General features: G+C 36.7%; 1 non-coding gene across 1 annotated transcript; it reads right to left on the bottom strand.

The window, feature by feature from the left end:
- Positions 1-18,066: 18,066 nt before the first annotated feature.
- Positions 18,067-18,173, bottom strand: LOC141616018 (small nucleolar RNA R71). The gene has a single exon (XR_012530397.1). It is a non-coding gene; the product is annotated as a small nucleolar RNA R71 (small nucleolar RNA).
- Positions 18,174-18,493: the final 320 nt, after the last annotated feature.

The following is an 18,493-nucleotide window of genomic DNA, read 5'->3' as shown; positions in this document are numbered from 1 at the left end:
TTGCCTTGCGCTTAACTCCACCGGAACACCTCGGTTGAATGGTGTGTCCGAACGGAGAAATCGAACACTACTTGATATGGTTCGATCCATGATGAGTCACACCGTGTTGCGACTCATTGTGGGGTTATGCTCTTCTGTCACCGCACTAATACTTAACCGAAGTCCGTCTAAAGTCATTGACAAGACTCCATATGAACTATGGAAGGGAACGGTCCCTAACTTGTCCTTTATACGGGTTTGGGGCTGCGAGGCTTATGTCAAGTGGAGACACGAGGATAAGCTCGGCCCGCGATCGGTCAAGACATACTTTATAGGTTATCCTAAAGGAACACTTGGTCATTACTTCTATTCGCCAACCGAACAACGTGTATTTGTTGCGGCTAGTGCGACATTCTTAGAGAAGGAGTTTCTCGAGAACGCGAAGAGTAATAGAACCTTCGAGCTGTCGGAGATTCCAGAACCAAATGCCGAGCAACCATTGGAGGAACCAGTTCCTTCACTCCCGGCTGCGGTTAGTATTCCTGAGGAACCTAGGAGGTCGGGAAGAGTCTCTATTCCTCCGGACAGATACATAGGCATGGTCGAGGAACATGACATAGATGACATTCTGCTCTTAACGAGTAGTGAACCTGCAACCTATAAAGGTGCCATGACTAGTTCCGACTCAAAGCTATGGCTTGAGGCCATGCAATCCGAGATGGACTCCATGTGTGAGAACAACGTATGGGATCTTATTGACTTGCCTGCTAAGGTTCATCCCCTTCAATGCAAATGGCTTTACAAGATAAAGCATTCTGTGGAAGGTCAACAAGATATCTATAAAGCACGACTAGTTGCTAAAGGTTTCACCCAAGTGCCAGGTTTGCACTACGATGAAATTTTTGCACCCGTAGTCATGCTGCGTTCCATTCGGATTATCTTAGCGATTGCCGCTTTTCATGACTATGAAATTTGACAGATGGATGTGAAAACCGCCTTCTTAAACGGTTATTTGGAGGAAGAGTTGTACATGGTACAACCCGAAGGTTTCATTGATCCTGAACATCCTAAGAAAGTGTGCAAGCTTAAGCGTTCCATTTATGGACTTAAGCAAGCTTCTCGGAGTTGGAATCATCGTTTCGACCAAGTGATAAAAGAAAATGGATTTACTCGATCGGTCGAGGAACCATGTCTATATATCAAGTCGAGTGGGAGCAAGATTGTCTTCCTAATATTGTATGTTGATGACATACTCCTGATTGGGAATGACATACCTCTCTTAACTTCGGTAAAGGTATGGTTGAAGAACCATTTCCAGATGAAAGATCTGGGTGAGGCACAAAGAATTTTGGGCATCCGTATCTATCGAGATAGATCACGTCGGATGTTATCTCTCAGTCAGGAGTCTTATATAGACAAGATTCTAGAGAGATTCAGCATGACTAACTCCAAAAAGGGTTTCTTCCTATGGCTCCAGGGGTGCATTTGAGCAAGTCTCAGGCACCAGAGACACCGGAAGAGAAAGAGCGCATGACACGGATTCCTTATGCCTCGGCTATAGGATCAATCATGTATGCCATGATATGCACACGTCCGGACGTGGCATATGCATTGAGTATGACAAGTCGATTCCAACAGCATCCAGGTGAATCACATTGGATGGCTGTCAAGAACATTCTTAAGTACCTACGGAGGACTAAAGATTGGGCATTGACTTATGGAGGCGATCAAAAGCTATGCGCAACTGGTTACGCAGATGCTAGCTTCCAAACGGATCGAGATGACTCGAAATCTCAGTCTGGATTCGTTTTTACTCTTAATGGCGCTGCGATCACCGGAAGAGTTCCAAACAAAGTGTTACGCGAGATTCTACGATCGAGTCCGAGTACTATGCCGCGTCGAAGGCGCAAAGGAAGCGATATGGATGCGTCAATTCTTACAAGGACTATCTGTAGTGCCTAGTTCGAATGACCCGATCACCATCTATTGCGACAATAGAGGTGCCATCTTCCAGGCTAAGGAGCCTAAGTCTAGCAACAAGTCTAGACATGTACAACGGAAAGCTCATCTAATCCGAGATTACGTGGAGCAAAAGGAGGTAGTGATAGAAAAGATTGCTACAGATGATAATATAGCAGATCCTCTCACTAAACCATTACGACAAGATAAGCATGAAGGGCATGTTATTTCCATGGGAATTAAACGTGTTCCTGAGTTGTAGTACTCTTTTATGGATTAGATTCTTTTTCTCGTGTACTCTATACGACATCGTCGTTTTGATATTTATATATTTTGTTTTTCATGTGGAGTTGTACGACTATCTTGAACACCACAAAGTGAACTGAACAAACATTATATTTTTGGTCCTTAATTGCCCACATGAGCTGATAACTCTGGCAATTATTTTGTGACGTTGGTTGATGGTGGGTTCAACGAGCCATAAGTCAAACGGTTGACTGACCAATCACAGAGGCGAGTTATACGGATATCTCGTAGGACACAATTGTGACATCGACGTGGAGTCCTAAATGTTTTATAACATTCGGTGCCAGGTCGTGGATAGGACCTCCATGGTGATCCTAAGAGTCGATTCTTTTGACTATCGACTGTCTCTTGAGACTAAGGCAGATTTTGGGTGACTTTGGTTTCTTTCTCACGGTCATCCGTAACAGGGGCCAAGTAGATTGTTTCGGGTCATTTCATGCGTGCTTAGATCGGCGGAGTCGAGTTGAAGTAAATATTCAGCCTTTATCAGTGTACTCGATATTTCTCGGGGCCACTCGAGGAGTCAGAATTGAAATGCATGGCCATGCTCGAATACGAATTCGTTTTATCAGTTGAGTTACTCTCTAGTCGGGGAAACCACTCTTGATACAGATCGATTGTAAAATACGACCTTTGCGGATCCGGATCTGCAAATTGTTTTACATTGAGTGGGAGAAAGTTTAAATGAATATGAGAATGGGTTATCACTCATACACTTGTACGGACAAGTGGGAGTTTGTTGGAGCCGTGTCCTCCAGTTAGTGCGGATAACGTTATTGCACATACACTTGTACGGACAAGTGGGAGCTTGTTGGGGCTGGTGTCCTCTACAGTTAGTGCAATAACATTTAAATCTCTAAAAGAATCAAAGGGTATACTTTTGTATTATTATCAGTTGGTCCACGTTTATCAATAACGGTTGGCTTGCTAGATAAGTTTGACGTTATTGTCATACTGATGGCGGTGATCAACTGGTCCCTAAAAGTCACACCTATAGGATACGTTTGAGAGATGTGACGGTATGAAAATACAGTCATGTTGATGCCTAATATGACTAAACAGTTAGTCGGAGTTATTGACTAATAATTAGTCAAATGCGATGTTGAGATAATTATTTAATACGGATTAAATAATAATGGCTAAAACGAATTAAGTGGTTAATTCGTAAATTGAATATAAACGATTATATTTAATTGATGTATATTGAATTAATTATACAATATTGTCTTTGTCGGACATGTATTAATATATCGACTGAGTCATGTTACTGGTTGATATTTTAATAACCGATAACCGATGACGATTTATAATAAAATCCCGTTATATACATTTAGCGAAAAATCGAGTCGGACCACGAGTTAAAAATAAGGAGAAAGTGGAAAGCCCACTTCCCCCTTCATGAAACTCACGGCCGAATGAAGGAACAAAAGAGATCTTCTCCTCCTTTTGTGACCTAATCATCTCATTTGCAAAGAAATTAGGGTTTCGGGGCAATTTCCTCTGAAATTCTAGATCTCACATCGAAAAACCTCACAACAACTCTCTCAATATTGCAAGTCAATTAGAGAGTATTTCTAGCACAAGGGGCATAGTCTCAGACGGTCTTGGGTGCATCGATTAGGAGGAAATCTACTTTGATTTCTGTTCTTAGGCCGCATTTCAAAGGACCCGAGGTTGATACTTGTTCTTTATCGTTTCTCTATTGTTTTTCGTTTATGACCATAGATCGCATGTTAAATTTACGTTATAGTCCTAAAATTTAAGGGTTTTATACGGATATTACCCCACAATCTTTCCTTAATTTCTCTATTGATCTTCATTTATTTTGGGTAATTAGAAGATTATTTGGGTTTATTTGGAAGATTGACAACCTTCCATCAATCATCAAGTACTTCTATTATTCTTAGCTTTATTATTTGGAACCTCCATAGGTATAATTCTCTTAACCCTTATTTTAATTATTGTTAATTACTTTCATTTGTTCATCATATTTAGCCTTGTTAGTTTGATTGACAATCTTATTAGCATGTTGAATTTGGTAATGAGTGAGTAGTCTCCTAGCTAGGGTTAATGGGGAATTAGGGGAAACCAACATGGGGAATGATTCATGCTTAATCTAATATGTTTTCATAATTAAATTGCTTGCTTATTGTGATTTCAACTTATGCACATGTTATGTTTAATAAAATGCGAGCCTATGAATCCTTGCATTTTTTACCCATCATCTATCTTTTCAATGAGGCTTGTAAGCATATACACCAACTCAAGCCTTATTAGACCATGCATATAATTGAATAGGAAGGATTAAGTCGACTTGTAGCTGTTGTACAATCTAATCGATTCGGCTCCGGGACCCAAACCATCTCAGGGATAGTAAGCTTATACACCAACTCGATCCCATCACAACAATAATTGCTTGCTATATAATTGAGAACATGTTTGTATGATCAACTCCCATGAATCCCCTATGAACCCATGACACCCTAGTGCTTTTAATCAATTGTTTATATCTATTTTCAATCATCTTGCTTGTTTTTATTACTTTACTTTTATATTGTTGATTAGTTTAGTTGATCTCCTATCTCAACCCAAATTGTGACACCCTAAGACACGACCATTTACAATTGAAAATCCTACATCAATACCCGTCCGTTGGGATCCGACCTTTACTTGCCTCTTTGCTAAGAGTAGTTTGTGAAGTTATAAATATTGTTTTGGTTGGTAGCTTTTGACGACGAGTTTGAAACCGCACCAAATGGCGTTGTTGCCGGGGACGGTGTTAAATTGATTTGATTTTCTTTAATTCTTTTTAGTTGTGTCTTTCTTTACCTTGAGGGAAACCACTTCCTCAAGGTACTTCTCACCTTTTTCTCTTAGTATACTTTGCAAGATGGATATTATAGATTGTTGTGTAGAGGAGCATATGAGTACTACTCTCATCAAAGACCCCTTGCAAGCATTGGAAGCCTTAGAAGCAAGTGAGGCCAAAAATAAGCATCGGGAATTGGAAGTAGACCTCCTAGAAGCCGCTCTAGCCAACAAAGAGCTCACCTATGAGCAATCCATGTTAATAAAAAACATTCTCGAGGAAGCATCACAATCCACAAAAGAAGCACAAGCAACCGAAGATCATACCATACAAGCCGAAGAGCTAGAGGAATATGTCATGGAATTTGAGTATGATGAGCTTGAAGAACAAGTCGAATATGCCATGAGAATGGAATGTATAATGGAGATGGAACATGTCCCTAATGAACCTTCATTGGTAGAAAGTGAGGTACAAACTTCAACTCTAAAACCCCTTCCCCCAAATTTGAAATATGCTTACCTTGATGAATCTAAAACTAAACCCGTGATTGTTAATGACAAACTTGATGAGAATCAATTGGAAAGTTTGCTTGAAGTGTTAAAAGAACATGAAAAGGCTATAGGTTATAGTCTAGATGACCTTAAGGGGATAAGCCCCAATTTTTGCATGCATAGAATTCATCTAGAAGAGAACCATAGGCCTACCATCCAAGCCCAAAGGAGACTAAACCCCCACATGCAAGAAGTTGTAAAAGCGGAGGTTATGAAATTACTTGACGCGGGAATCATTTATCCTATATCGGATTCTTTGTGGGTTAGCCCCGTTCAAGTGGTACCTAAGAAAGGAGGTACCACGGTGGTGACAAATGATAAGAACGAGCTAATACCCACAAGGAAGATCACCGGTTGGCGTATGTGTATTGATTATCGTAAATTGAATTCCGCAACAAGAAAAGATCATTTCCCCCTACCATTCATTGACCAAATGCTTGAGAGGTTAGCCTCTAACAAATTATTTTGCTACCTTGATGGGCACTCGGGATTCTTCCAAATCCCGATACACCCGGATGACCAACACAAGACCACTTTCACATGTCCCTACGGTACTTTTGCATATAGGAGAATGCCCTTCGGGCTATGCAATTCTCCCGCTACTTTTCAAAGATGCATGATGAGTGTCTTCTCCGATTATCTAGAAACCATAATGGAAGTTTTTATGGACGATTTTAGCGTTTATGGAAAGGACTTTGGCTCTTGCTTGCATAATCTTTCTCTTGTATTGCAAAAATGTGAGGATGTTAGCCTTATCTTGAATTGGGAAAAGTGTCACTTTAAGGTCAATGAAGGTATTGTTTTGGGTCATTTAATCTCGGAAAAGGGCATCGAAGTTGATAAAGCCTAAGTAGAGGTGATAGAGAAAATCCCACCTCCTGTGAATGTTAGGGGGGTGAGGAGCTTTCTTGGTCACGCGGGTTCCTATCGCCGTTTCATAAAAGATTTCTCAGAAATCGCGAAACCCCTTACTCAACTTTTGCTTAAAGATGCCCAATTCCAATTCACTAATGAGTGTGTTGAAGCCTTTGATAGAATTAAGGAAGCATTAATCTCGGCATCGATCATCCAACCACCAAATTGGGAACTACCATTTGAGATCATGTGCGATGCGAGTAACTACGTCGTTGGAGCGGTTCTTGGCCAACGGGCAGGAAAGCCCTTGCATGCTATCTATTACATAAGCAAGACTCTTGATGCCACCCAAGCGAACTATGATACTACTGATGTGACCATAATTTGAGCATATTTAGTCCCCGAATTAGCCTTGTTCCCATGCTTTTTAGTACATATTTGGGTCATTTATTGTCTTTAGTCCTTTTTTTTGCATATTCTTTGAGGTTTTGATCCCTTGGTAGGAAAGGAGTGCAAACCTTGCATTTTCATGGCAAAATGAAGCTAAATTGATTGAATTCAATGACCAAGCATCAAAGAGAAGACAAGACTAGAAGGCCTTTGTACATATTGTAGTAGATGGGCAATGATGAGAAAAGATCCTTGCATCCCCGAGGAAATCCTCAAGGATTGTATGAAGAGAAAGGAAGAAAAGAAGAAAGGAAGAAGCTGATCTACAATCCGAGCGGATTGCCCACAATCCGCCCGTCCAAGACAAGCAATCCGAGCGTCTTCCTCAGAAGGCCGCTCGTCCACCACAATCCGCCCGTCCACCCCACAAATCCGCTCGTCCAAAAGACCCACAATCCGCCCATCCCGTGCTCTGGACGCTCGGATTGTGTGACAGCTAATCCGTCTTCTACTTGTTTTATGAAGGATGCGCATACCTCGGGAAAGACTAGCAAAAAGGAGACTCGCATATTTTTCTGAGAGGAGCGATTCCTCAAGGACTTAATCGTCATTTAAGCCCTTAGTAAACCCTAATTTGTGTACCTAATCCCCACTATAAATACCCCATTACTCTAATTAGATTATCATGTTCTTCTTAGCAATCTCTAGTGTAGTCTATATCAATCTAATCTCTCTTTAATCTTGTAATCAACATTTAATCAAGTCTTAATACAAATCTCATTTCCTTAATCTCTATTTTGTTCATCTTTCATTTTGGGTAATTGAAGATTATTTGGGTTATTATTAGGAGATTGACAACCTTCCAATCAATCATCAAGTACTTCTATTATTCATTGCTTTATTATTGGAATCATTAGTAGGTATAATTCTCTTAATCCCTTTTTAATTATTGTTAATTATCTTCATTTATTCATCATGTTTTACTTTGTTGGTATGATTGACAACCTTGCTAGCGTGTACAACATGATAATGAGTGAGTAGTTTCCTTTGTTGGAATATGTGTCCTCCGACAATAATGCGATCACGACTGTTGATCATGATGATCACATGTTTAAGTCTCATTATAAAGAATACAATTGGGAAGTATTTTTTACTATCAACTGATCAACATATATCGGTAATGATTGGCTGACTAGAGTTTGACATTACTGTCGTGCGACGGTGGTGATCAGTTGATCCCCTAGGTCATACCTATAGGGCAACACTCTTAATTGATCATTTAATTAATCGTATAACGTTAAAAGTTAATTAAATTACTTGAAAATTGACGGACGATTTTGGAAGTAAAATTTACGTATCACATTGGAATTTGATTAAATGAGATATGGTCTGAGTAATCGAATTGTATTATTACTCAGATGAAATTATTGTTTAAAGAAACAATTAAAATTGAATGAATTATTATAAATACAATTTGTTGTGATTTATAATTGGTAAAATATTTTGGTACAAGTAATTATGAATTACTAAAGTCGATTTTTGTATATGACGTATTTTTATTAATACGTTGATTTTTAATATGTTAAAAATACATAACAAAATTTATGTTACATATGACATGTGACATATTGACAAATTTGACAAAAATAAAATGGGTTCCATTTTATGAAAGTGCCGAAATTAAGAGGAGAAATTAGGCTAATATTGTGTTTGATTATGTTAATGGAAAACACAATCATTTCTCTAATAGACTAGCCATGCAACCTAGTCCACATTGTAAAGGCAAACAAGAGCATGCATTGGGTCTCTTTTCTTCCCTCCTCTTCCCTTACCCGGTTTCTCATGGGAGCCAAACCAAGGGTTTTTGCTTAATATTTTGGCTTGCACTAGAATATAGTTTAGTGCATTAGAAAATTATTCATTCATCAAAAATTAAGAATTTTTAGAAAGATAAAAATACTTCCTCTTCCCTTCTCTCTCAACCGGTTTTTGGGAGATTAAAACCAAATTATTTTGGGTCAATTTTTCTACAAAACCTAATATTGTACTAGTATTTATAATATTAATTTTAATTAAGAGTGAGCTTTGGGTATAAATCCTTGGGAGAGATCCTACACTTGGGTCTTTGTTCATCCAAAAGGAAAGCTCAAGAACAAGAGAGAAGGAGATCTCTCTTGTGCCCTAAAACCGAAAATCCAATGTAAGGATGGAAGATTCTTCTCTTATTTTGTTTATAGTTTGCATGCATAAGATCATTAATTAATTTTATGACAAATTAAATTTAAACATATATGAGTATGTTAAGTATATAGATCTACTTTTCATTCAATCGGTATCAAGAGCCATGGTTGTTTGCATGCAAATCGGTTAAAAGTTTTTCCGAGTTATAAAGATTAACATATAAAACTTGTATAATTTGTGTTATTATGATATATCACGAAATTAATGTATGCATGTTAAAATTTCTGGTCCTAAAATATTTTAGGATTTTTTGGTTATTTTATGGATTTTTATTGTTCATATTACATAATAGCTAAAAATAGCTATGCTTCGAATTTTCTAGTGATTTTTGGATATGTTGTCACATATATTATTTTGAGATAACCTGTAAATGTTCATAATTTTTGGACTTCTTAAGCTCGAAAAATGGATTTTTCATTATTAAATTCGGATTTAGGTGAAAAATAGGTTAATATGAGATAAATTTCGAATCTGGTCATAGAAATTTAGTATGTTGTCACATGCAATTTTACAAGATTTGTGTAAAATAATAGGCTATATTGAAGTCTTTTTGCATGATTTATGGATTTTTGAAGAAAAATAGCATAAATAGTACTTTATTAGTGAAATATTAATAAAACATACTCTATGACTAAAGAAAAACATCATATGTTGCATTTTATTATCTTTTTCAGGTCTAAAATTGAAAAGTTAATGAATATAATTTTTCTCATGTTTTTATGATTATTTTGTTAAAAATCGATAAACCGTAACATTGTTTTTCCGGATAAATTTCAAAATTTTTTTAACCCAAGTCTTTGAACATTATGAGTGTCATGGTATTTTTCCAGAATGTTCATGAGTTTAAATTTCAAATTTTGAATTTATTTGAAATTTTGTGATTTATTTGAAGTTTATAGCTTATTTTTGTAATTTTTGGTCCATTAATGAACAATTTTAGAAATATGAGTTAATTATGGTCAAATAATTAGTGAAGACTAAATTTTGAGTCCTAAGAGGTTAGGGTAATTAACTTATGCATAAATATGAATTTATGTAATTTTTTGTGATTATAAAATGTTGAAATCACGCAAATCCGTAAAAACCGAGTAATATACGATATTGGCTACTTAAAGGCGATTTAGCATAAAATTGGGCATGTTCATATATATTATAATGCTGCATTTTATTTATGATTGTCATAATTTTAATTTATGTAATTTTTGAATTATGTAATTTTACTTAGTATGGCCTTAGTTTTTAATTGGTATTTCCCGAAATGTATGGGAATATAGATTCGGTTGTAATTTATTGTGATCTCGTATCACCGTTTTGTAATTTAATAGATTTATTTTATTTTAGTTACAAATGTATAATAGAAAATTATGTAATTTATTATGTAATTTTATTCATTTCGGAGTTCCCAAAGACGGATTTCTTCAAGATGGCGATACATAAAGACGGTGTTACCTCGAGATGCGTGCCACAACCGAAGTTCAAGGGACCAATGGAGTTGGTTTCCGAATTTGTAATAGTTAAATAGTTTTTCTATTTTAGGAAGGCCATACTAGGATTTATTTTTATGTTTTGCTTTTTATTTATATGTCGCATGCATCGCTAAATCGCCATAACTAAAACATGCATCTTCTTTCATCGAGTTTATCGACCGTGTCAATTAAAATTACCGTAGTTCACCGCTTTAGTTCACTTAAAACGTGATAGATAATAAATTGACATGACCTCTCGCTAAAACAATTAATTGAGACATAGCCTTACCAAATAGTAGAAACCATGAAAACCTATTTCGCGAGGGAGTGCACTCGGCCCTACCGGGGTACAAACCTTGTTACGTAGGGGAAGTGGGTGATAAATGTCTATCCACCGATTTCATATTGATAAGGGTTTCATCGGCCACACTGTGCCTAAATTGATGTGGATTTGGATCATGGACACATTTATTCGAAATTTGGATTGAACTCAACAAAAGTTTTTGATAAGGGTTTCATCGGCCATACCGTGCCCTTGTCGGTTGTGTTTTGGGCTATAGATAATTATTAATGTAATTTTATCGACCAAGAGTTCTAAAAGTAGAATCGATTAAAACGTTAATCCACCGAGTTATATTGATAAGGGTTTCATCGGCCATACCGTGCCTAAGTCGATATGAATTTGGGTCTTGGAATCATTTATCTAGTTGGGTAGAGGTCACTAGAAAAATGCATTAAAACTTGTTTAAATCAATTTTTACGAGTATTATTATTATTAAAACGACATTTGTTTTACTCCTATTTTGTTTTGTAGACCACTTCTTTTTCCTCATAACAAATGGCAACACCAACCCCTATTGCAACACCTCTCGCTAATTCATCCTGGCTCCGATCCTTCATGGATCGATGTAAACTTGAAAAGAATGGGTCAAATTTCTCCGATTGGGATGCCCAACTCAAATTAGCCGCCCAAGGTGACGACAAGCTTCGTTACCTTACTGAGGCCTCTCCACCCGAACCTACTACTAGGTCGACCGCCGCCACTAGGGAAGCATATGAGGCTTACCAAAAGGAGTCCGCCGCAATGAAAAATGTCTTGATATTTGCGATGGAGGCGGATCTCCAAAAGAGAGCCTTTAAAATGGGCAATGCTAATGAGATTTACTCCAAGCTTGTGACAATGTTTTCACAAACTCCGCGGATCGTCCTATATGAGGCGGCCGCGGCATTCTTTTATCTCAACTTCAAAGAGGGCCAAAAGGTTAGCCCTCATGTGCTCAAACTTATGGAGCTTGTCGAGACATTGAAGATTCAAATGGTTGAAATCCCAAAAGAACTCATTGTAGATAGGATTCTACACTCCTTGTCCAAAGTCAAAGCGTATGTTCAATTCCGGGTGAATTTTAACATGCAAGACAAGGACGTGTCTCTTGAAGAATTGCACAAGTTACTTGTGCAAGCCGAGAGGGACATGGGGTTAAATGTGAACCCTCCAAAGGATTTGCTTAACATAAGCACTAAGAGTAAGGGGAAGTTCAAGAAGAATGGGAGGAAGGGTAAGAAGCAAGCTCCCACTTTCACCAAAGCTAGGACTTGTGAAGCTAGCACTTCAAAAATCAAGAAGGGTCCTCTTGATAAATGCCATTATTGTAATGGTATGGGACATTGGAAAAGAAATTGTTCCAAATACCTTGGTGATATTAAGGCTAGAAAGATTACTCCAGTAGGTAAATGACTATCCTTTCTTTTATGTTTCTAATTCAACTATGGTATTGTGATACAAAGTTGTGATAATGTATCTCCCTTTTTATTGTAAATAGGGCCTCCACCAAGCAAAGACAAAGGAAAAGAAAAGCAAGCTTAAGAAACCATCAAGGAGCTAGGAATAGCTTTCATGGAGCTTCGCTTTTTATTGTCTTATTTTATCATGTTTTGAATTTTAGAACCTTAAGTTTCCGTGTTCGACATGGAAAGGTATTTTGGATAATTTGTTGTATTTTGGATAATGGTGACTTGGTTTGCAACCCAAGTCACCCGTTTTATCATTTTATCCTTTTTGTTCTAAAATCCATGTTTAAATGCTTGTTCTTAGAAACATATAACTTAAAGTGATCTAATAGACAAATATAATGACGGGATTCATTATATGTCCACATGCTTAAGGCTTGTGTATGATCATTTACAAAGTAACCTTGAGTCTACGAAGTCTCTTAAAGGTATGTCAATCACCAAATACACATATGAAATCTAAAACTATTAGTCAATCTATGAGATAGTTCTCCTTATAACTTCAACATCATTATTTCTGTCTCATATGCTATCTTTGAATCTCTAGTGTATTTATTCTAAAGATAGAGTGGGAGAAAAATGAGGCACAACTCACACCAAGATAAGATTGTGTAAATGAGATCTACGCAAGAAAAAAAATGATTTGAATGAAGGTATATCTATTTATATAATATACCTAATAGATGAGATCTATGGTCTCTAGTAAGTTCTGTATGACTAAAGAGACCAAGTGAAGTAATCATAAGAGTATGTTCTCAAGATAACTACACGAGGAGACCAAAAGAAAGTTTTGGAACAAAATGACTAATGTAAAGTCTTAACAAGAGTTTTGACTAGTTTATGATAAATTTTGACCAATAGTTTCAACCTTGAGATTTACTTAAGAGCCTAAATGAATCAAAGTAACATACTAGTTATAAACAAGTTGCAAGGATTGATATACCGATATCTTCAATAGCCAAGTTTTAACCACGCAAATGTCATTACTTAACCTCATTATGAAAATGAAATGGTTAAACCTCCTTCCGGAAGGGTATTTCGAAGGACGTGTTCTAGATATTATTTATATTTGAATAATGACATCGCTACATATCATTATGACATGATTGAATTAGAGATTAAAATCTCTTTCCATAAGGTTGAGATGAGACCTCTTCAAAATAGGAATTTTGAAAGGATATGATGGGAACATATATAGCTTCATCTTAATAAACTTTGCAAAGCAACACACGTTCCAATTTTGAAATGTTTTCAATTGAGTAATCAATTTCGAAACATGTGGAATTAAGTGGGAGTTTAGAAATTATCATGTGAAGACATGGAATTTAGTGGGAGATATCATCCTTTGAATGTTTAAAACTCATCACTCATTGAAGAATGACGAGCTAATACCTTCTTTCATAAAGAAGTATTTGAGTTTTCAATTCTGGATGAATATGGACTATGATGAATCCAATTACATCTAGAGATGTTGGATAAGTATTGTTAGATACACATCGAATCAACGAGATACGTAGGTTATTCATTTAAATGAAATGGAATTGCCATTAGCAGTCATGGTCGTTCCTTGAACCTAAATATAGTTGATGACATAATTAAAAGCTACTAATGTTTCCGCCATTAGAATGATCATGCACATGTCCAATGGTGAATCATATGCATAAGAGCATGATGATTGGTAAGCCATAATAGAAACGTCATGAATTCTCGAGTAGAATCCGATGAGCGATTTCGGTGTTTGATGGAATGCTCTATTGTGTGTCAAGAGGTTGCACATATTATAGAAAATCCAAGCACATGCAAGGATTTATGAGAATCCTAAACCTTTCAAGCTAGAAAGAGAAATAAGAAGTTTTGGAAAGATACTTAGTTGAATAAGAAGTTGCTCAAAACTAATCTTTCCTAATATACTAGGACTTGTGAGAAGTACTAGGTCAATCATCTTGACAAATTGTTGCAAGACTCTGCAAAACATATACCTAGTGCATTGTGTGTGAATGGAGCACTTGATCAGTACAAGTTATATCGTTCACCACAAATTCGTTCGTTATGTGATAATCGATAAGGAAGTTCTTTCAAGATAAAGAATGTAAAACCAAGGTCGGGAACCTTGATGTGTACTTGGTAAGATTCATGCTATGAGAGAGAACATGAATGTAAAGGAAAATGCAAGTATAAGAAGTTTGAACACATGGACACATGGCATGTTAAACTTCTATTGCAATCAATAAGTGTTTACACTTACGATATACATCACAAGGTTGTAATATGGTATTGACTACCCGAGTGTGATGTCGACATTGTCGTTTGAGTTATTATTAACTCACCTTATACATTGTTATATCCAAACGGTTTGTAGAGACAATTGAACCCCGTTAAAGTGAACATGGATTAACATTGTATTTGCCCATAGTCACTTGTATGAGGTGACGTCTCGAAGTGACTAGAGTGTGATGCGATTGATGGCAAGTTCAAGTGCCATAGAGTCATATGAGAATGACTAGTCGATCACATAGGCAGACTGTTAGGAACTTTTTGTCGGGCCTAATGACCGCTTATAGAGTTCTGGCAAATTTATATAGCCTGGTCTTGGCGAGAGCTGCTATAGTATTCAAATGAGTCGATTATTTTGACTAAAGACTATTCGCCTAAGATGGCACAGTTTCAGATTAACTTTGATTTGTGTTACTACGACCTTCGTAAATGGGGTCAAATGGGCATATTTTGGGTTATGATGGCTGTGGCTAGTCGAAGGGAATGAGTGCGATAGGAATTGTCCACCCCTAGTGAGGGTTATAACAATATCTCAAGGCCACTCGAGGAGTAATGAACTAGAAATGCGTGGCCACGCTCGGAATGTATCCATGGTGGATAAATCCGGTCAATCAGTTATTCTCCAGATCGAGGAAACCACTCTCGATATGATCACTTGCAAGTACGACCTGAAAGACACCTTGCATTGAGTGGGAGATAGTAATAGGACAAGAGAATTGGTGACGCACACTTGTCAAGGACAAGTGGGAGATTGTTGGAATATGTGTCCTCTGACAATAATGCGATCACGACTGTTGATCATGATGATCACATGTTTAAGTCTCATTATAAAGAATACAATTGGGAAGTATTTTTTTACTGTCAACTGATCAACATATATCGGTAATGATTGGCTGACTAGAGTTTGACATTACTGTCGTGCGACGGTGGTGATCGATTGATCCCCAGGTCATACCTATAGGGCAACACTCTTAATTGATCATTTAATTAATCGTATAACGTTACGAGTTAATTAAATTACTTGAAAATTGACGGACGATTTTGGAAGTAAAATTTACGTATCACATTGGAATTTGATTAAATGAGATATGGTATGAGTAATCGAATTGTATTATTACTCAGATGAAATTATTGTTTAAAGAAACAATTAAAATTGAATGAATTATTATAAATACAATTTGTTGTGATTTATAATTGGTAAAATATTTTGGTACAAGTAATTATGAATTACTAAAGTCGATTTTTGTATATGACGTATTTTTATTAATACGTTGATTTTTAATATGTTAAAAATACATAACAAAATTTATGTTACATATGACATGTGACATATAGACAAATTTGACAAAAATAAAATGGGTTCCATTTTATGAAAGTGCCGAAATTAAGAGGAGAAATTAGGCTAATATTGTGTTTGATTATGTTAATGGAAAACACAATCATTTCCCTTATAGACTAGTCATGCAACCTAGTCCACATTGTAAAGGCAAACAAGAGCATGCATTGGGTCTCTTTTCTTCCCTCCTCTTCCCTTACCCGGTTTCTCATGGGAGCCAAACCAAGGGTTTTTGCTTAATATTTTGGCTTGCACTAGAATATTGTTTAGTGCATTAGAAAATTATTCATTCATCAAAAATTAAGAATTTTTAGAAAGATAAAAATACTTCCTCTTCCCTTCTCTCTCAACCGGTTTAGGATATTAAAACCAAATTATTTTGGGTCAATTTTTCTACAAAAATTAATATTGTACTAGTATTTATAATATTAATTTTAATTAAGAGTGAGCTTTGGGTATAAATCCTTGGGAGAGATCCTAAACTTGGGTCTTTGTTCATCCAAAAGTAAAGCTCAAGAACAAGAGAGAAGGAGATCTCTCTTGTGCCCTAAAACCGAAAATCCAATGTAAGGATGGAAGATTCTTCTCTTATTTTGTTTATAGTTTGCATGCATAAGATCATTAATTAATTTTATGACAAATTAAATTTAAACATATATGAGTATGTTAAGTATATAGATCTACTTTTCATTCATCCTTAGCTAGGGTTAATGGGTAATTAGGAGAAACCAATATGGGGGATGATTCATGCTTAAATTAATATGTTTTCATAGTTTATTTGCTTGCTTGTTGTGATCTCAACTTATGCACATGTTATGTTTGATGAAATGCGAGCCTATGAATCCTTGCATTTTTTACCCATCACCTATATTTTCAATGAGACTTGTAAGACATAAACCAACTCGAGTCTCATTAGACCATGCATATAGTTGAGTAGGGAAGATTAAGTCGACTTGTAGGTGTTGTACAATCTAATCGATTCGGCTCTGGGACTCAAAATTTCCTAGGATTGTAAGATATAAACCAACTCTATCCATCACATCAATAATTGATTGCTTATAAATTGAGAATATGTTTGTATGATCAATTCCCATGAATCCCCTATGACCCCATGACACCCTAGTGCCTTTTATCAATTGTTTACATCACTTTTTAATCATCTTGCTTGTTTACTTTCATTGTTATTTAGTTTAGTGATCTTCTACTTCAAACCCCAATTTGTGACACCTCTAGACACCGCTAGTTGCAATTGAAAATCTCATCTCAATTCCCGTCCCTTGGGATCCGACCTTTACTTGCCTCTTTACTAATTGTAGAGTTGTTTGTGGAGTTATAAATAGTGTTTTGGTCTAGGTGCTCCTAACGACAAGTACCGAAAACTAAACCTCTCAAGAGAGTCCGACCAAAAATGGTGTCGTTGCCGGGGACGATGTTAACTTGATTTAGATTTTCTTAGATTGTTATTAGTTGTGTCTTTCTTTGCCTTGGGGAAGTAAAACTCCTCAAGGTTTGTTCTAATTATTTTCGAGTTGTTTGATATTTTCCATGTCTAGAAGATCACAAAGTAACTTGTTACCCTTTGATCAGGAAATTGAAAGGACTTTGACAAACAATAGAAGACTTGCTAGGAGAACTTTGAGAGGTATTGGTGAGGTTGTAGATATTCAACCAAACACTATTGAGTTCGTCAACCCTTTTGCAAGAGAAGGTGAGGAGAACCCAACACAAAATCAACCCACAATGCCTAAATTTTCATCACATTCCGTACCAACCGAGGAGAACCTACCCAATGGTACTCACACACCACAACACTTAACCGTAAATTTCAATGCCAAATCCGCATTTATCCAATTAGTCGAAAGAAGCCAATTTGGGGGGATGCCTAGTGAAGACCCTCACTCTCACATGGAGACTTTTTGTGACTATTGTGATGCGATTTCTCAAACCGGTGTAACTCAAGACCAAGTTCGATGGGTCTTATTTCTTTTTTCTCTAATTGGCACCGCAAAACAATGGTTGAAAGGCCTTGATAAAGCTACTCTCGGAATTGACTCTTGTAAGAAATTGGCTCTAGCTTTCTACAAAAAGTTCTACCCACCGGAAAAGACTAGCATGCTAAGAGCTCAAATTACGGGCTTTAAGCAAAGAGATGAAGAATCCTTGTATGAAGCTTGGGAGCGATTCAAGGGAATTTGTCGCTCATGTCCTCATCATGGACTTAGCGAGTGGTTCTTGGTACAACAATTTTGGAATGGTCTTTATGAAGACTCAAGAAACATTCTCATCATGGGATCAAATGGTATGTTCACCGAAGTTGACGATAATCAAACTTGGAACAAGATTGAGGAAATGGCGGTCCATAATTCACAATATAGTAGACCTCGCAAGGCTACTAGAGGAGGAAAGCATGAAGTGGACTCTATTACTCAATTGGGTGCTCAACTTAGTGCTCACATTGATACCATCAATTTGAAGTTCGAAAAAGCTATGGCTAGACTTGAAGAAGCCTCGAAATCACCAAAGCATCATGTTAATGCCA

The sequence above is a fragment of the Silene latifolia genome, chromosome 11, assembly GCF_048544455.1.
Source record: "Silene latifolia isolate original U9 population chromosome 11, ASM4854445v1, whole genome shotgun sequence".
NCBI lineage: Eukaryota > Viridiplantae > Streptophyta > Magnoliopsida > Caryophyllales > Caryophyllaceae > Silene > Silene latifolia.
Note: the sequence above shows the minus strand (reverse complement) of the source record. Positions and strands in the feature narration are given on the sequence as shown.